Below are 6,161 nucleotides of genomic sequence, written 5' to 3'. Positions count from 1 at the left end.
TCCCATTGCTCTCCCAGTGCTCCCAGTATGACCCCCTGACTCACCCCAATGCTCCCAGTGCGGTCCCAGTACTCCCAGTGTGACCCCCTGACTCCCCCCACTGCTCCCATTGCAGTCCCTGTGCTCCCAGTATGACTCCCTGACTCCACCCAGTGCTCCCAGTGCGGTCCCAGTACTCCCAGTGTGACCCCCTAACTCCCCCCACTGCTCCCATTGCAGTCCCTGTGCTCCCAGTGTGACCCCGTAACTCCCCCCAGTGCTCCCATTGCGGTCCCAGTGCTCCCAGTAAAAGTTCCTGATTGCCCCCAGTGCTCCAAGTGAGGTCCCAGTGCTCCCATTGTGACCGGGTGATTCCCCCCAGTGCTCCCAGTGTGGTCCCAGTGCTCCCACTATGACTCCCTGACTCACCACAGTGCTCCCAGAGCACTCCAAGTACTCCCAGTATGACCCCGTAACTCCCCCCTGTGCTCCCAGTGCTCTCGCATTGCTCCCAGTATGACTCCGTGACTCCCCCCAGTGCCCCCAGTGCTGTCCCAGTGCTCCCAGTAAGGCCCCATGACTCCCCCCAGTGCTGCCTGGGCGGTCCCAGTGCTCCCGGTATGGCTCCCTAAATCCCCCCAGTGCTCCCAGTGCACTCCCAGTGCTCCCAGTATGACTCCCTGACTCCCCCCAGTGCTCCAAATGAGGTCCCAGTGCTCCCAGTATGACCCCCTGACTCCCCCCAGTGTTCCCAGTGCTCTCCCAGTGCTCCCAGTATGACCCCCTGACTCCCCCCAGTCTTCCCAGTGCAGACCCAGTGCTCCCAGTATGACCCCCTGACTCCTCCCAGTGCTCCCAGTGCGGTCCCAGTGCTCCCAGTATGACCCCGCAACTCCCCCCAGTGCTCCCAGTCTGACTCCCTGATTCCACCCGAGTGCTCCCAGTGCAGTCCCAGTGCTCCCAGTATGACCCCCTGACTCCCACGAGTGCTCCCAGTGCGGTCCGAGTGCTCCCAGTGAAAGTTCCTGACTGCCCCCAGTGCTCCCAGTGCAGTCCCAGTGCTCCCAGTATGACTCCCTGACTCTCCCCAGTGCTCCAAGTGCGGTCCCAGTACTCCCAGTATGACTACTGTACTCCCTCCAGTGCTCCCAGTGCAGTCCCAGTGCTCCCAGTATGACTCCCTGAATCCCTGGTAACTCCCTGAGTTCTCAGGGCTCATTGAGAGGCTTTGAACTGGATTTGGAGGGGGGTGGGGACGGTCCTGGGCTTGCTCAGCGCTCGTGGGCCAGTGTGCCAGTATTTCTGGTAGCCAGAAGGCACAGCACATCTCAAGGGTCACAACTACACACACGACTCCCTCTCTGAAATGCTGAGACACCAGTGCACGCGCCGTGGGGAATGAGCAGGAAGAGCTGGAGATCTGTGCGCGGTCGCAGGGCCACGATCTCATTGCAGTTACTGAGACGTGGTGGGACAGCTCGCGTGACTGGAATGCTGTCATGGGTGGCTACGTCCTTTCCTGGAAAGACAGGCCAGCGAGGCGTGGTGGTGGAGTTGCACTCCATGGGAGAGAGCATTTGGAATGCATCGGGCTCTCACTAGGGGCGGATGACGAGAGGGTCGAGAGCTTATGGGTGAGGATTAAGGGGCAGGCCAACATGAGGGACACTGTTGTGGGTGTTTATCACAGGCCACCTGATCAGGATGGGGAAGCTGATGAGGCTTTCTAGAGACAGCTGAAGGTAGCCTCGCAATCGCAGGCCTTGGTTCTCATGGGGCACTTTGATCACCCCGATATCTGCTGGGCAGACCACGCAGCCAGGCACGCACAGTCCAGGAGGCTCCTCCAGTGCATTGATGACAACTTCTTGACACAGGTGGTGCAGGAGCCAACAAGGAGAGGAGCACTCCTGGACCTGGTACTGACAAACACAGAGGGACTGGTGGGGGACATTAAGGTTGGGGGCACCCTAGGTTGTAGTGATCATGAAATGATGGAGTTCAGGATCATGGCTACCCAAACCGCTTGGAGAGATCCCGTGGGCTAGGGCTCTGGAAGGCAAAGGGGCTCAAGAGAGCTGGTTGGTATTCAAAGACCACTTCCTCCAAGCTCAGGATCGGTGCATCCCGAAGAGAAAGAAATTGGCCAGGGGACACAGGAGACCTGCATGGTTGAGCAGGGAGCTTCTGAAAAAGCTCAAGTGGAAGAAGGAAGTCTACAATACGTGGAAGAAGGGACTGACCCCTTGGGAGGATTACAGGAATGCTGCCAGAGCGTGCAGGGATGAAACAAGGAAAGGCAAGGCCGCCTTGGAATTAAACCTGGCCAGGGATGTCAAGCTCAACAGGAAGGGCTTCTACGAGTATATTGGAAGCAAAAGGAAGAGCAGAGAAGTTGTGGGCCCACTGTTGAATGAGACAGGAGCCATGGGGACAGCAGATGCGGAGAAGGCGGAGTTACTGAATGCCTTCTTTGCTTCGGTCTTTACTGCTCGGCCCAGCCCTCAGGAGTCCCAGGCATTGGGGGAAGTAACAGGGAAAGAAGAAGACTTCCAGTGGGTTGAGGAGGATCGAGTGAGGGATCAACTAGATCAATCAGATATTCACAAGTCCATGGGCCCTGATGGGATGCACCCGAGAGTGCTGAGGGGACTGGTGGACGTCATTGCTGGGCCGCTCTCCATCATCTTTGAAAGGTCCTGGAGAACAGGCAAGCTGCCTGAGGACTGGAGGAAAGCCAACGATCCTCCAGTCTTCAAAAAAGGCAAGCAGGAGGAGTGTCCTGGTTCCGGTGGGGATAGGGTTAAGTTTTCCTGGTATTCCATGCCATGTGAGCCACGCCCACCCTGAGCTGCCGGGGGAGGGGGCAGGAAGTTCCTGCTTAAAAGCGGGCTGGGGCGTCCCGGGTCCGGCTGGTCGGCGAGCGGCGGGGAGCGGCGGTTCCGTAATCGCGTTTGTATATTCCCCTGTCCGTGTTGTTGTTGTTGTTTGCCTGTTCCCTTTACTGTCCTGTTAAACTGCCTTTGTCCCAACCCAAGAGTCTTGCCTTTTCTTACGATCCTTCCTGTATTAGGAAGGGACGTGCGAGCGGCACGTGGTTCTTTGTTGCCATCTGAGGCTAAACCACGACAAGGAGCCAGGGAACTACAGGCCGGTCAGCCTCACCTCCATCCCTGGAAAGATGATGGAACAGCTCGTTGTGGGCGTCATCTCAAGGCATGTGGAGGAAAAGAATGCTATGGGCAGTAGTCAACACGGATTCACCAAGGGGAAATCAACACGGATTCACCAAGGGGAAATCCTGTGTGACTAACCCAATAGCCTTCTGTGATGGCGTGACTGGATGGATAGATGATGGGAGGGCAGTGGATGGTGTCTACCTTGACTTCAGCGAGGCTTTCGACACCGTCTCCCACAGCATCCTCATAGGGAAGCTTAGGAAGAGCGGGCTTGATAAATGGACAGCAAGGTGGATAGATAACTGGTTGAAAGACAGAGCTCAGAGGGTGGTGATTAGGGGCACAGAGTCTAGTTGGAGGTCAGTGAGGAGTGGTGTTCCCCAGGGGTCAGTGCTGGGTCCAGTCCTCTTCAATATCTTCATCAGTGACCTGGATGAAGGGATAGAGTGTACCCTCAGCAAGTTTGCTGATGACACAAAGCTGGGGGGGTGGCTGACACACCAGAAGGCTGTGCCGCCATCCAGAGAGACCTGGACAGGCTCTCCCTGGGCCTCCACCTTGGCTGTGCCCCGTATTAGCTCCAAGGTGGAGACGGTCTTGAGTGGTCAAACTCCAATGGCTCATGCTCTGTGCTCAGGTTCACCTCCAAAGGGGGTGCAGAGAGAAAGCTCAGGTTGGAGGTTCATGGGAAGGTTAGAAGGCCTGTGTCCTGTCACTGCACTGCAGATGTCTATGTTGGTACAGTTTAACGTGACACGAACAACGGATGAGTGTGTCTGACCAAGGCAGCCTTGCGTGGCTCTATCGCCAATAGTACAAATGACCCTTCCAGAAGAGAGCATCTCCTGCCCTCCTGTGAGGCTCACGCAGCCCTTGATTTCTTACTCTGCAACTCTACGCATGGGTCGAGCCCTACCGTTCAGCCAGTTCTTCACCCACCGCACCCTCCACCTGCTCATCTCCAAGTTGGGCAACTTGTCCGGAAGGATACTTTGAGGGACACTATCAAAACCTTTACTAAAATCCAGCAAAACTACATCCACCACCTTCCCTTCATCCACTAGGCAGGTGACCTTATTGTGGTTTGTGGTGAATGGCCTGTTCCCCTTAATGTTAACTCCTTCTCCCAGGTGGGCGTTAGGGCTCTAGATGGCCCCCAGTTCAGGCTCGGCTGTTCGCTCTCCAGGAAGGGCACTCTGTGGAGACTGCAGCAATACTGAGAGGGTTTCCCAGCAAAGTCCAAGATAACAAGAGGAGGAGAAAGCCCAAGCTCTGACTCCATGAAGAGAAACTGGAGGTGCTGGAGATAATCTGGCCAAAGATTCCCCGTGACAGGGGAATCCCTTCCCACCACTACCACTGGAGGGATCTCCATGGAGATTTCCCGCATTGCTAGAGGGCCAAAATACCCAAAGAAAGTCCTTTTGTGTCCCTGCCCTGCCCTCCTGCGTGGCCTGCCTGGTGACCAAGGCTGAGGCCAAGCTTATCCCAGTGCTTGACCCAGCCATGAGACTTCTCTTGCCTATCACCTGCAGAGACAGATGACAGAATGGAAGGGGCTGGAAGGGTCCTTCCGAGATCATCTAATCCAACCCCGTGCCAAAGCACAATCAGCAGCCAAGCCATTTTCCTACTTCTGGCCTGTGAGGTTCTCAGACAGAATTGACTTCAGGCACCTTCACAGACACCTGCCTCTTACTCACCTGTGAGGTTCTGAGGCACAGCTGACATAAGAGTAGCTTCCCCACCATCACCCACCTTGTCACCCACAAGCTGATCTGAAACACGTCATCTCACATTTCATCTTCCAATGTCAGGCGACTGCTCCAGGACCCCACAGGCTCTGCATTCACTCTGCCTCTGGGGGAAAAACAGCTTAGAGAGAGGTTTGGAGGGCAAGGGAAGGTTAGGGGTTCTGAGGGAGGCCGCTAGGGCTTTTGGGTTAGGGGTTTCTGTTACCAGTTTTCTTCCATGCAAACCAAAAACTCTGGTCAGAGTTTCTGCTTCATGATCAGGGTGGGGGTGGGGGTCATGGTGAGGCTCAAAATGAAGGTTTGGGATTCTTCTTAGGGCTTCTTGTAATTGATCTGAGTCCTGCTCAGCTTTGTGGGTTAGGGGGTTGGGTTAGGGCTAGAGGCTTAGGGTTAGGCCAGAGTTAAGGCATTGCAAAAGCAGGAACGTCACCAAGTGCTGTCCCTCCCACACGCTTCTCCCTTCACCTATCCCATGCTCCCTTCTCTCTTTGATGAAACTCTCAGGCATGTCGAGCACTTCACAACGCTGCTCCTCACACGCAGCTTCCTCCACCATTAATGACATCACGATCTACTCACCAGCAATGGCACCTTTGCCTTCACCTTCCTCTTGCCTGCCCCTAACATCTCATCATCTCCCTGGCCTTTCCCTCCAGAACTTCACAATCCCTGCCCTCCTTGTGCATCCTGGGAAACATGAGTAAGACTTAGGGGAGGGGTTGGAGATGAAAGGGGTTTGAGGGACACGATTACATACATACAACTTAACCCTGTGTTAACAAATCTGAAATTGGTGCCACCTCAAAGTTGGGCAGGATCCCAAATCAACATTCACAACGAGACTGGACATGAGGAGAAAGAAATGTCCCATGAAGGACAGTGCTGTGACTCCTGAGGTCACCCAGAGGGAGCCTGGATCAGCGCAACGCTGGGTGCTCCAAGGAACAGGCAGGGAGGAAGAAGAGCTGTCAGGAAAGGCGAGGAGATGCCCCAGTGGGAGCAAGGGGAGGAAAGAGGTTGGGTGTCCACAGCCTGCAGGTCTTTGTCCCCTTGGCTGTGGCTGTTGTCTTTGCTACCAAGGCCTGAAAGGAGACACCTTAATCTCATGGAACTGGGGCCTCACTGCTTCCTCGCATCCCCCAGGGAGGCCGGGAGGTGTGGTGCCGTTGTCCTTCACTCGGCATTGCCTACCCCACACCTCACTGCCCCGGGAGGAGCCCTGAGCCAGTGTGAGGGACAGGATCCCCCT

The sequence above is a fragment of the Larus michahellis genome, assembly GCF_964199755.1.
Source record: "Larus michahellis chromosome W unlocalized genomic scaffold, bLarMic1.1 SUPER_W_unloc_1, whole genome shotgun sequence".
Classification (NCBI taxonomy): Eukaryota; Metazoa; Chordata; class Aves; order Charadriiformes; family Laridae; genus Larus; species Larus michahellis.
This window is presented reverse-complemented; position numbering follows the sequence as displayed.